At 41.9% G+C, this 12,266-nt stretch overlaps 1 long non-coding RNA gene and 1 pseudogene across 19 annotated transcripts in view; one reads left to right on the top strand and one right to left on the bottom strand.

The window, feature by feature from the left end:
* Positions 1-12,266, top strand: part of LOC103350379 (uncharacterized) — a 547,263-nt gene that overhangs the window by 342,161 nt on the left and 192,836 nt on the right. The gene's annotated exons all lie outside the window — the stretch shown is intronic.
* LOC138849457 (E3 ubiquitin-protein ligase RNF146-B-like) lies at positions 766-1,909 on the bottom strand (annotated as a pseudogene).

The following is a 12,266-nucleotide window of genomic DNA, read 5'->3' as shown; positions in this document are numbered from 1 at the left end:
AATGAATGCCATGAAGTGTGTAACAAAGATTCTGAAATATAAGTGATTAGCTGTTTTCTTTAAATCCTGTTTCAGTAACTATTTTTTTAAAGATTTATTTATTTATTTGAAAGAATTACACAGAGAGAGGAGAGGCAGAGAGAGAGAGAGAGAGAGAGGTCTTCTATCTGATGATTCACTCTCCAATTGGCCACAACGGCCGGAGCTGTGCTGATCTGAAGCCAGGAGCTTCTTCCCAGTCTCCCACATGGGTGCAGGGGCCAAAGCACTTGGGCTATCTTCCACTGATTTCCCAGGCCATAGAGAGAGCTGGATCAGAAGTGGAGCAGCTGGGTCTTGAATCAGCGCCCATATGGGATGTGAGCGCTTCAGGCCAGGGCGTTAACCCGCTGCGCCACAGCGCCAGCCCCTTCAGTAACTATTTTAAGATCCCAAATTCATATCTATTCTTATATTAAGCTTCCTGCTCATAATGATAGCAGACATCTTATGGTGCCAAATTTTAGTAATAGTTTTATGCCAATCCATGCAGAAAAGTAAGATAATGAAAGAGTCAGCTGACGACCATTAATGCACATGTAATACACAAACTGGCCAAAAGAACTAAAAAACAAAACAAAATTAACAAAAAAAAAAACACAAAACTATGAACAGACCTCAAGAAAACTGGGTTATTACTAAACAGCACTCAAACAGCTCTCAACTGTTAACACCCAAGCTCCTTACATTAAATTTCTCAACAGGTACATATTAGACGTCTTAATTTCAGATCCATCCTTCCCACACCCCTTCCCACCGCAGCTCCCCAAATGCACTACAAAGGATGAGTATAATGTTACATAGGCGGAAATTTACAGATGACCATTGCAGCCTTGGGCAAGGAGGTGAAGACTTGATTTGATCTTCGGTTACTCTGCACTGCGCACCAGGCCTTCAAGATCGGACACTGACTGCTCCACCCCCTGCTACTGATGGATCAGCTACTGTCTGGCTGCACTAGGAACAAAAGTCTCTGTTGAGTCCGAGTGCTGTCCAGGAACTGCAGGTGCTTCCCCACTACCACTGCTGGCGTCTGATTCAGCTTGCTCAGTGGAGGTGTCCCGCACCCTGCCTGAAGACGGCGATTCATGATCTTCTCCCTCCGCTCTCCGACTCTTTTCAGCTGTGCCGTCTCCCCTGAGCTGTAAATGGGCAGAAGGGTCTTCCAAAGTGGGGCTTGCATCAGGAGATGGCGTTGCAGGGTGTGCTCGCTGCCCGTCTGCTGTCGTTGGAGGGCTCTGGAGGCTGAACAGGAGCTCGGCTCTGTGCTGGTACACTGTCTGCTCCGTGGGCAGAGCTCTCTCGCGCTACGTTTACGGTGCTGGTGTCGCAGTCCAGCCTAAGTCCAGCTACTCCCTTCTTTGGTATATCCATTCTGTCTCGCTTAATCTTCCTGCGACGGCAGTGTTCACTTCTCCTGAAATGAACCGTATTTTCAAGATCAGCAACACACAGAAACCCAGCAATTAGCATTTCAGTGTTCTTTTTACTTTGGAAAAAGCATCTTCCAGCTCTCTAGTAGCACGCTCATCACACTGCCACCATCCATTTCTTCCTTCATAGCACCATGCACACTCACCGCGTCCTCTCCTTGCTGCCTTCAGTTCCTCTGGTGACAACAAGGTTGGCTTGTCGAGAAGTCCTCAGGAATTCCTGGTCGACAAAGAACACATCGTTTTCCAAGCCACGAAGCGCACGCGTAGCAGGAAACATGGATACAGGGCAGACTGAGTGGGTGACCTCAAGTTTGAAGCCAAATGGCACATTCAGGGATGGTGAGAGAAGGCGCAGTACTAGAACGGGACTCCTTTGCTTTCTCGTTGGTGGGAAGCATGTTTACTGAGCGATCAGTTTCACCACAGCCGGCCATCATTCCTGCTATAGATCCCACAGATGCCTGCCAGAAAAGTAAAACATCTCCGCCGGGAGGCAGCCAGTGTGCAGTCTTTTCTCTTCCACTGCTTGCTTGTTCATTCTTTGTGCTCTGGCCACAGCTCCGGTCACCTTGCAGTCTTTTCTCTTCGGCCTCAGGGCCCACGGTGGCTGGGGCCGTGCACAGCACCCGGTCAACGTTCCTTCAGGCTGTACCCTCTTCCTCCTTTTGCTTCCATTCGACCTGCAACACGACCTACCGGAGCTTCCACTTCAGCTTGCAGAGCCGACCCTGTGAGCTGTCTGGCAGTTCACGGGAAGGCCGGCAGGAAGACCCTTGGACTCTAGCGTAGTAGTGCAGCCCAAGTTTTCCGAGCACATCTGGAAATCATCTTAAATCCTCTCCCCCCTATTTCCAGTCCTGCATGAGTGAACAGAAGCACAGAGCAGGTATATCATGCCGCGGAGAGCAAGAGGCAGACTCCCCAAGAGACAAGAGACAAAGCACTGGCCAGCCCAGGGAGCATACATATTTGCTCTGAAGAAAGCCTGTTGTGTGGACGTTGGTTTCTCCTTATGTACTTTCTGACACCTGCCAAGGCAGATTGCTAAAAGCTATGCTGTCATTGCATAAACAATCCTGAGTCTCAAAACCATTGCCCCAGAACCTAGAAGAGCGCTTTTCACTATGTTTGTCTCTTTTTAAAATAAGAATAACGGAATGATTCTCACGTTGGGATTGAGTTCAGGCCACAGGCTTTTAAAATTCTTTGTCTTTGACCCAAGCATCAAACTTACAGGATAGATCCTATTATCTTTATTAAAAGAATGAGCCAACTGAATCTCAAAATCTTATCTAGTGATAGGAACCGACTTCGAATCAGTGAGTGTCTGATCCTGAATCCTGTGTGATTTTCATTATATCTCACGGTTGCTACCATACTAGTGGCCATGTCTACAGAGACATGTTTCCTGTTCATACTAAACAATTGATTTAGCTGCCTCTTCAGTAATTTTGGCAGTTCTTAGGGATACAGACTTGTTGGAAGTTCCACCTACTGTCCTAAATCCCACCAGATGATATCTGTCTGTAAGTAATGACTCTACTAAGCAAATAGTACTCTTCATATATGAAATATGTAACTCTGATGGTTCTCCCTCAGCATGTGTACTGACCCTTTCATGTCTACTCTCAATTTCTTACTCTGTTAGAATCGCTGAGATATGCAACTTTTATATTCCATGGTCAAGTTTGTACAGGTATTGATCAAAGAACAGCACCAACCAAAAACCTTGATGTACTCTGTGCACCCCCCCCACTCACCTACGCGAAATCTGACAGATCACAATGATAGAGCACAGTGGGAGGTACGAAAAAAGGCAACAAATGAGGAAAGGTGTGTTGTACGCATTTAATGATTTGGGTCACAGCCTCTTCCTACATAAGTAAGTAAAATCTGTCAGAAAATTTCATGTCAAACTTAAAAATTCCTGTTGTATTAATAGCTGATTCTAGTATAATTTCCAAACTCAGATGAGCAGTTTTGATAATTTTGATAGTACTTGAAAATACAGACTCACACATAATGGATTCAAATCATGTCAACCACACCACACGTTACTATGTGATCTCAAGCAGCGTTAAGCAGAGTTCTTCATTGCCCCAATAGATAAAATATCCTCAACCATAAAAGATCCAGAATGATACTTCATAAGAATGTTAAGCTATAAGAGATGTGAATAATGTGGCAAATAGTAAATACTAAATGTATGCCATTGTTTTTACTGGGACTAGGTTTATGCTGCTGGAAGTGTAGTATCATGGACTTAATTTATAATCAATAGAATTGATTTTAAGTCCAAATTGGTCTTAGGAGTTTAACCCCAAGTTTCAGCCATTACGCTTGGAGAATAAAGCTATCTCTGTATCTCATAGTTCAATTTAAGACAGTTAGTTGAGATGACATGTAAATAGACTCCCAGACTGTAGGTTCAACATTGTCAATACTGGTATTTAGTGAATTAGAAGCTTCAGTTACATTTTAAAATGTCTTTCCAATTAAATTGTTTTTATGTGTATTTAAGTTATACAAGTTTTGTATATTTCGTATATACAGATTTAGGAAAACAGTAAAACTCCCCCACTCTACCTTCCCTCCTGCCCACACGCCAACCCTTCCTCCTCCTCCCTCTCACACGCCCACTCTTAATGTTTACAAGCATCTATTTTCAGTTTATTTAATTATTGTATATTTAACGCTACACTAAGTAAAAGAGTTCAACAAGCAGTATGAAGAGAAAAAAACAAAACAGTGTTCCTCTACGGAAGGAACAAAGGCTATAAACAATTATTTTCATAGATTTCTGTTTTTGAAGATATTTTTCTAATATTTCTGGGTGAAAACATCAGAATTGTTCGTTAAGCATCACCTGATTTCTTGCAATGTGTGGACACTGGGATGGAGTATTCTTATTCTGAAAGGTGAAAGGCTGGGTTTCATTCCACCCGCGGTCACAGGAGCTGAGATTTGGCTGAGAATAGGTGGGGAATTTGAGCCGAGACCCTTCCGTAAAGCCCAGGCCTTTGGGCACTGCACTGCTGGTGTAAGGAAGGTAAGAAATAAATACATCAAGCAGGGAGACGGCAAGAAAGATTGCCACGCTCTACCTGGCATGTGGGGAGAAAAATTTACCTATAACTGAAAATAGTGGGCCTATGAGTTGCTTGAATTTGTATTTGAAATTATATTTACCTCCTGGTATGGAAAATCTCACATCAGATAAATCACACATTCAGCCACTGGGCTGATGCTAGAAGCATGAGCAAATACTCTTAGGAAGATCATGCCTGCCACTCAAGGGGTAGTCTCAGGAGAAGAAGCCCACAGGTCAGGTAGGATTCAGGTAAGAGTTGTGGTGGTAGGGGCAGCAGAGAATTGTTCCAGGCAGGAGGGAGGCCCACTGAAGTCAGGGAGGTCAAACAGTAGGGGACTTTAATAGAACTTGGTGGAATTTAGTAGGATTGGGTTGAATAAAGCTTTCTGTGTTACAGTGCTAGTGGCTTAAGATAAGACTGAAGGCACTAATGAAGAATAGGGTTGGGGGCATACATGGGAAAAGAGGGAGTGAACTTGAGAATTAGGGCACCTGTACAATAAAACCATATGAGTGACAGGTGTTCCGGAAACAGGAGAGAAAAATAGCAGAGAAGAAAAACATTAAGGAAATAAATCAAGAAAAATTCCCAGAACCAGGGGTGAACTTACAGATGAAGTTGACAAAAACCTCTTCAGTACAATAAATGAAAATTGAGTCTAATCAATGCATATTCACGCGAAATTTTGAAATAGCAAGCAAGCACTGGTATATACTAGCAATGAGCTTTCAGAATGCATAAAGCAACAGTGGCAACATTACTAGGATAAATGGGCAAGTGTATAGCTTCATAGTACAAGATTTTATGAGTGTGAAAATTGGAAAGGATTTAGAACATTTGCACATCACAATTAATGGACTTGAAATAATGAACTCAAATAGAATTCTGTGTCTAATATTAGGTTATGCATAAAGCAATTCTCATAAAGTACCTAAAAATCATATGATAAATAATCATATTGTTAGGTCATAATATAATATAATAAATATATAACAGAATTAAAATTAAAAACCTATACATTTGCACCTAAAAATTTTGTGAGATGAAGAAATTGAAATGGATATTGGAGGATATTCACAAATGAGTGACAAAGCATTCCCTGTCAATAATAATAACAATACTGGAGAAGTGAAATCTAAAGTCTTAAGATTAACATATTGGAAAAGAAGAATATAAATTGGTGAAATAAGCCTCAACTCTAGAATTTAACAACAAACACTGAGAAAATCCAAATAAAGTGTCAGATAGAAAAATTAGGTTGATTAACTGAAACTTTTTTTTTTTTTTTTTTTTGACAGGCAGAGTGGACAGTGAGAGAGAGAGAGACAGAGAAAGGTCTTCCTTTTGCCGTTGGTTCACCCTCCAATGGCCGCCGCGGCTGGCGTGCTGCGGCCGGCGCACCGCGCTGATCCGATGGCAGGAGCCAGGAGCCAGGTGCTTTTCCTGGTCTCCCATGGGGTGCAGGGCCCAAGCACCTGGGCCATCCTCCACTGCACTCCCTGGCCACAGCAGAGGGCTGGCCTGGAAGAGGGGCAACCGGGACAGAATCCGGCGCCCCGACCGGGACTAGAACCCGGTGTGCCGGCGCCGCTAGGCGGAGGATTAGCCTATTGAGCCGCGGCGCCGGCCGATTAACTGAAACTTTAAATCTGTTGATGAGATCACATGAATTAAAAAATTTCTTCACAAAAATTAATAAAACACAAAGTTTGGTAATATGTATCAAGAAAAAATCAAAATAATAAAATGAAACTATTAGTAATAAAATAGAAGAAATAACCACTTGAAGAATGGAGATTAACTAAATCATAAGAGAAAATTATGAAACTCTTCATGTCAATAAATTGTAAAACTAGGTTTAAATATATAATTAAGTATAACTTACTGAATATTATGAGCTACATGGATCACTGGAAAATTATAAGACTCAAAATTCACCAAAATACACCAAAAGTGAAACTTTATTTGTGAAAATTTATCAAAAAATCTAATAGGAGGCGGAGGGAATCCCAGGATGTATGTAGACTGTGATAGGTAGTTCAGATAGTAATACAGACACATGAAATAGCTTCACAGTAGGAGATGGGGGCAAAGGGCTGTCCTCAGTAGCTTCGGGTGACTGGAGCTCATAAGAAGATGCCAAGTGAACTGTGTATAAGCACTGGATTCTATTTGACACAGTCATTTTTCATCAGGGTATATATTAACAATTCAAAAATCAAATAGGAAAGGACAGACAAGTTTCCCATGTTACTATGAGCACGGAGCATGGATATTTATTTTATACTTTAGATTATAACCTAATACTATTTTTTTTTCTCAAACTGTTCCAACCTGGGCCATTAGCTCCTGTGTTCTTGTCACACATCCTCATCGTGGTCAGTGGCTAGTTGCTCCTGTTTCTTTAGCACCACTCTACTTTGTGGGATCATCTTTTATATCTCCTGTCCCAGCCAGAGAATCAGTCCCTTCTCTAGGATCTCTGGTTCCTTTCATTGAAGAATCACATTAGGAACCAAGGTCTGGACACTACACACACTCGTTGCTACCGAATACCATGCTTACAGCCCTCAAGTGAAATAATAATTCCAAATAATTCATGTAGATTCATGTACAAGGTGGAGCACAGTCCTCCCTTCTTACAGCAGAATCCCTGACAAGCACTACCTCAGCCAGGTGTCCATGTCCACCGTCAACAATGACAAGTCGTGTTGTTCCCTTGCTGTGACAGGATGTGACAGGATGGGAATTGCTAAACATCCATAGCTCCAGTCCAGTCATGTTGGAAACATGAGATCAATCTCAAATGATGGACATTCTACAAAATACCTGACTAGCACTCTTTCAAAAACAGCACAAGTCTAAGAAATTGTCACAGCCAAGAAAAATCTGAGGAATGTGACAACTAAATAAAGATCCGTGTCCTGGGTGGGATCTTGGAACAGAAGCAAAGGACCTAAAATAAAATCCAAGTAAATATAAATGAATTATGGGCTTCAGTTTAATAAAACTGGATCGATACTGTTTCATTAATTGTGTCAAAGGTTCTAGTCTAATGCGGAATGTTGGGAAACTTGGGTATGCATTATATAGAAACTATTCATATGACCTTCACAAGTTCTGGACAAACTAAGTTTAATTAAAACCATAAATCAGTAATCAAAAAAACTGACTGTAGCAAAATGAAATCGAAGTGCTTGTCAATTCAGGAAATTGTGCTGTACAAATGCCCTTTCATATAGAAAAGAGAAGAAGGAAAACTGGAAACCTAATGGACACGAAACACAAAAAGAAAATTAAGTGAATTCAAGACCTAAAAATGTGGAAAAGCAAAGCTATAAAAACCTTTTAAGAAATAACAGAAAGCATCTTTAGGATTAATGATCTTATCAAAGGTTGGTCCCTGAACCAAATGTGTTAGAAATACAAATTCTTGGCCTCCTTCCCAGACATACCGAACCAGAAACTCCACGCTTAGTGTGCAGCGTCTATTCTAGGAATCCCTGCAGGTGGCGGTAGGTGCAGGGCAGCAGGTCAGAACTACTGGAGAGGTGTAATGCTTCATAAATAAGACAGGAGATGCACACTATAAAGGGGAATCCCGATAAATGACTGCATCGGTATTTAAAACATGGGGTATTGATGGAACCTTTGACAGAAATACTTTTGACTCCTGTAACTCCACATTAGCATAAGTTGAGGCAGAGCAGGAGTTTTTGATGGAGGTTGATTTTGTCCCCCTGGGAGTGTTTTACACTGCCTGGAGACATGGTGACCATCTAAACAGGTGGGAGAAGTGTTCTACTGTCACTGAGGCGGCAGAGGACAGGCTGGCTGCCATACAGCTTGCAGCACACGACAGCCCCACACAATAAAGAAGTACCTGGCTCAAAATGTCAACAGGATTGAGTTTGAGAAGTTCAGGTATAGAACATTTCCACCAAAAAGATGATAATCCTTACATAAGCCTGGGCGATTCCTAGGGAAGAAAACCAAAACGAGTGGCACCCGTATGGAGAGGCTCAAGGGCATGAGCAGTCAATGCAAACCACCACAGGCCCCACTTTAGCAAAAGAAGGCAAAGAGTGGAGACTTTTCCTAGGATTAGTTGCCTGTACATTTTGTAACACATTAGCAGAAACTTAGTGGCTTCAAACAACATGAGAGGGTCGCCTTGCTGTGTTGGAGGGCAGAAGCCCAGATCTGTCCACCAGGCTGAAGCCGCAGAGTCCGCAGGGCAGGTGCCTTGGGGAGGCTCCAGAATAATGTTTCTTTGTCCTCTCCAGCTTCGAGGGCGGTTCTGAATTTCTTGGCTAGCAGGTCCCACCTCCGCCTTCAAGCTCAGCAGAACATCTTTACATCTTTCTCTGACCACTTCTTTGATTCCCCCTTCTCTGATTCTGACCCTCTGGACTCCTTGGGACGGCACTGGGCCTGCTTGGATAATTTCTCTGTTTCAATGAGCATCTGCCAAGTCTCCTTGCAGTGCGATAGCATAGTCACAGGTGTGAGGACAGGGACATTGCTGGAGGGCTGTTACTCAGCCTCCTGGACCACGTATTGAGGAAGATGTGGGGAGATTCGGGCCACTACCCTGGACAGCAATTCAACATGTGTAGTGAGGTTGAAGAACATACTTCAGACCAGAAACAGCACTTCTTAGTGGCCCTGGCTGAAAAATTCGTATACACGTGTATCTCAGAAGTCAGTTACAGTAACACTAATTGTAATAGGGATTGTACAACTACATCAGTGGGAAAAATTCCTTTTATCTCTGTTACAAGGTTAATTAAAGTTCAGATAGAAATGAAATAGTTCTTTTTGTGTCAGCATGTATACATTTCTAGACTTAAAGTTTGAGTGGGAATGAGAATAAGCTGTGAAAAGTTGCAAATGTGATATCATTTTTGTAAATTGTTATTCCTCTGATTTTATACACATGTAGCAGAGATATGTGTTAGTGCCTGAGCACTAACTTCACCATGGTGATGAAGTTGGGAGAGTGAAAGTCTGCATATGTACAAGTGTGACTTCTGGTGTTTCTTTAATTATTTGTTTAGATATTCATTTAAGACTTTAAAAAGTGAGAGACAACCGACAGAATGGGAAAAAATATTTGCAAACTATGCAACAGATAAAAGGTTAATAACCAGAATCTACAAAGAGATCAAGAAACTCCACAAAAACAAAACCAACAACCCACTTAAGAGATGGGCCAAGGACCTCAATAGACATTTTTCAAAAGAGGAAATCCAAATGGCCAACAGGCACATGAAAAAATGTTCAAGGTCCTTAGCAATCAGGGAAATGCAAATCAAAACCACAATGAGGTTTCACCTCACCCCGGTTAGAATGGCTCACATGCAGAAATCTACCAACAGCAGATGCTGGCGAGGATGTGGGGAAAAAGGGACACTAACCCACTGTTGGTGGGAATGCAAACTGGTCAAGCCACTATGGAAGTCAGTCTGGAGATTCCTCAGAAACCTGAAGATAACCCTACCGTTCGACCCAGCTATCCCACTCCTTGGAATTTACCCAAAGGAATTTAAATTGGCAAACAAAAAAGCGGTCTGCACCCTAATGTTTATTGCAGCTCAATTCACAATAGCTAAGACCTGGAACCAACCTAAATGCCCATCAACGGTAGACTGGATAAAGAAATTATGGGATATGTACTCTTTAGAATACTATACCGCAGTAAGAAACAATGAAATCCAGTCATTTGCAACAAAATGGAGGAATCTGGAACACATCATGCTGAGTGAAATAAGCCAGTCCCAAAGGGACAAATACCATATGTTCTCCCTGATTGGTGACAACTGACTGAACACCAAAAAGGAAACCTGTTGAAGTGAAATGGACACTATGGGAAACGGTGACTTGATCAGCATAGCCCTGACTGTTAATGAACAACTTAATACATTATCCCTCTTGGTAGATTTTTTGTCTGTTCTTAATATGACTGGTTTAATTCTGTAATTAATACACAGTTATTCTTAAGTGTTGAAAATTAACTGAAATGTGATCCCTGTTAAACATAAGAGTGGGAATAAGAGAGGGAAGAGATGTACAATTTGGGACATGCTCAAGCTGACTTGCCCCAAACGGTAGAGTTAGAAACATACCAGGGGATTCCAATTCAATCCCATCAAGGTGGCATGTACCAATGCCATCTCACTAGTCCAAGTGATCAATTTCAGTTCACAATTGATCATAATGAAAGGACTAAGAGTCAAAGGGAGCACATAAACAAGTCTAGTACCTGCTAACACTAACCGATAGAATAAATAAAGGGGAGAGTGATCCAACATGGGAAGTGAGATACTCAGCAGACTCATAGAATGGCAGATGTCCTAAATAGCACTCTGGCCTCAGAATCAGCCCCAAAGGCATTCGGATCTGGCTGAAAAGCCCATGAGAGTATTTCAGGCATGGAAAGCCAAGACACTCTGGCAAAAGATCTCTTGAGTGAGATCCCAGTGGAAAGAACAGGTCTTCAAAGAAGGAGGTACCTTTCTCTGAAGGGAGGAGAGAACCTCCACTTTGACTATGACCTTGTCTAAACAAGATAAGAGTCGGAGAACTCAGAGGGCTTCCATAGCCTTGGAAACTCATGACTGGAGCATAGGGAGATTACTGATGCCATATACAGGAGTGTCAATTGGTAAAGTCAACAACAGGAGTCACGGTGCACTTACTCCTCATGTAGGATCTCTGTCCTTAATGTGCTGTGCATTGAGATTTAATGCTATAACGAGTACTCAAACAATATATTTCACTTTGTGTTTCTATGGGGGTGCAAACTGTTGAAATCTTTACTTAATGCATACTAAACTGATCTTCTGTAAAAAAAAAAAAAAAAAGAAAGAAATTATCAATTCCCAACTTGACTCTCACTGGGATTAAACATGACAATAGGTCAGATCTGATTTCATCATCATTTAAAAAAATCATCTATTATTTTTCACTTTATGTTTCTGTGTGGGAGCAAACTGTTGAAATCCTTACTTAATGTATACTAAGCTGATCTTCTGTATATTAAGATAATCGAAAATGAATCTTGATGTGAATGGAAGGGGAGAGGGAGTGGGAAAGGGGAGGGTTGTGGGTGGGAGGGACGGTATGGGGGGGAAGCCATTGTAATCCATAAGTCGTACTTTGGAAATTTATATTCATTAAATAAAAGTTAAAAAAAAAGACTTTAAAAAGCGGATGGAAAAAATTAAAATCAATAAGGCAAAATCAAGATGATTTTTAAATTTCACTTTAGGTATAAATAGGTATGTCAACATTTCAAAATAAAATTTTTCAGATCTCTGAATATCTGTGAATTAGAGGAATTCTTAGTTAAAATCTACAGTTTGATTGTAATGCCATAGCCAGCAATTTTGAAACATTTTATTCAAATATCCATCTAAATTTGATCAGTAACAATGATTTCTTAAAACCTCATCACCCGGCTGGTGCCGTGGCTCACTAGGCTAATCCTCGGCCTGTGGCACCAGCACCCCAGGTTCTGGTCCTGGTTGGGGCACCAGATTCTGTCCCGGTTGCTCCTCTTCCAGTCCAGCTCTCTGTTGTGGCCCGAGAAGGCAGTGGAGGATGGCCCAAGTGCTTGGGCCCTGCACCCCATGGGAGACCAGGAGGAAGCACCTGGCTCCTGGCTTCGGATCGGCGTAGCTCTGGCCGTAGCAGC

The sequence above is a fragment of the Oryctolagus cuniculus genome, chromosome 4, assembly GCF_964237555.1.
Source record: "Oryctolagus cuniculus chromosome 4, mOryCun1.1, whole genome shotgun sequence".
NCBI classification, from domain to species: Eukaryota; Metazoa; Chordata; class Mammalia; order Lagomorpha; family Leporidae; genus Oryctolagus; species Oryctolagus cuniculus.
This window is presented reverse-complemented; position numbering and strand designations above follow the sequence as displayed.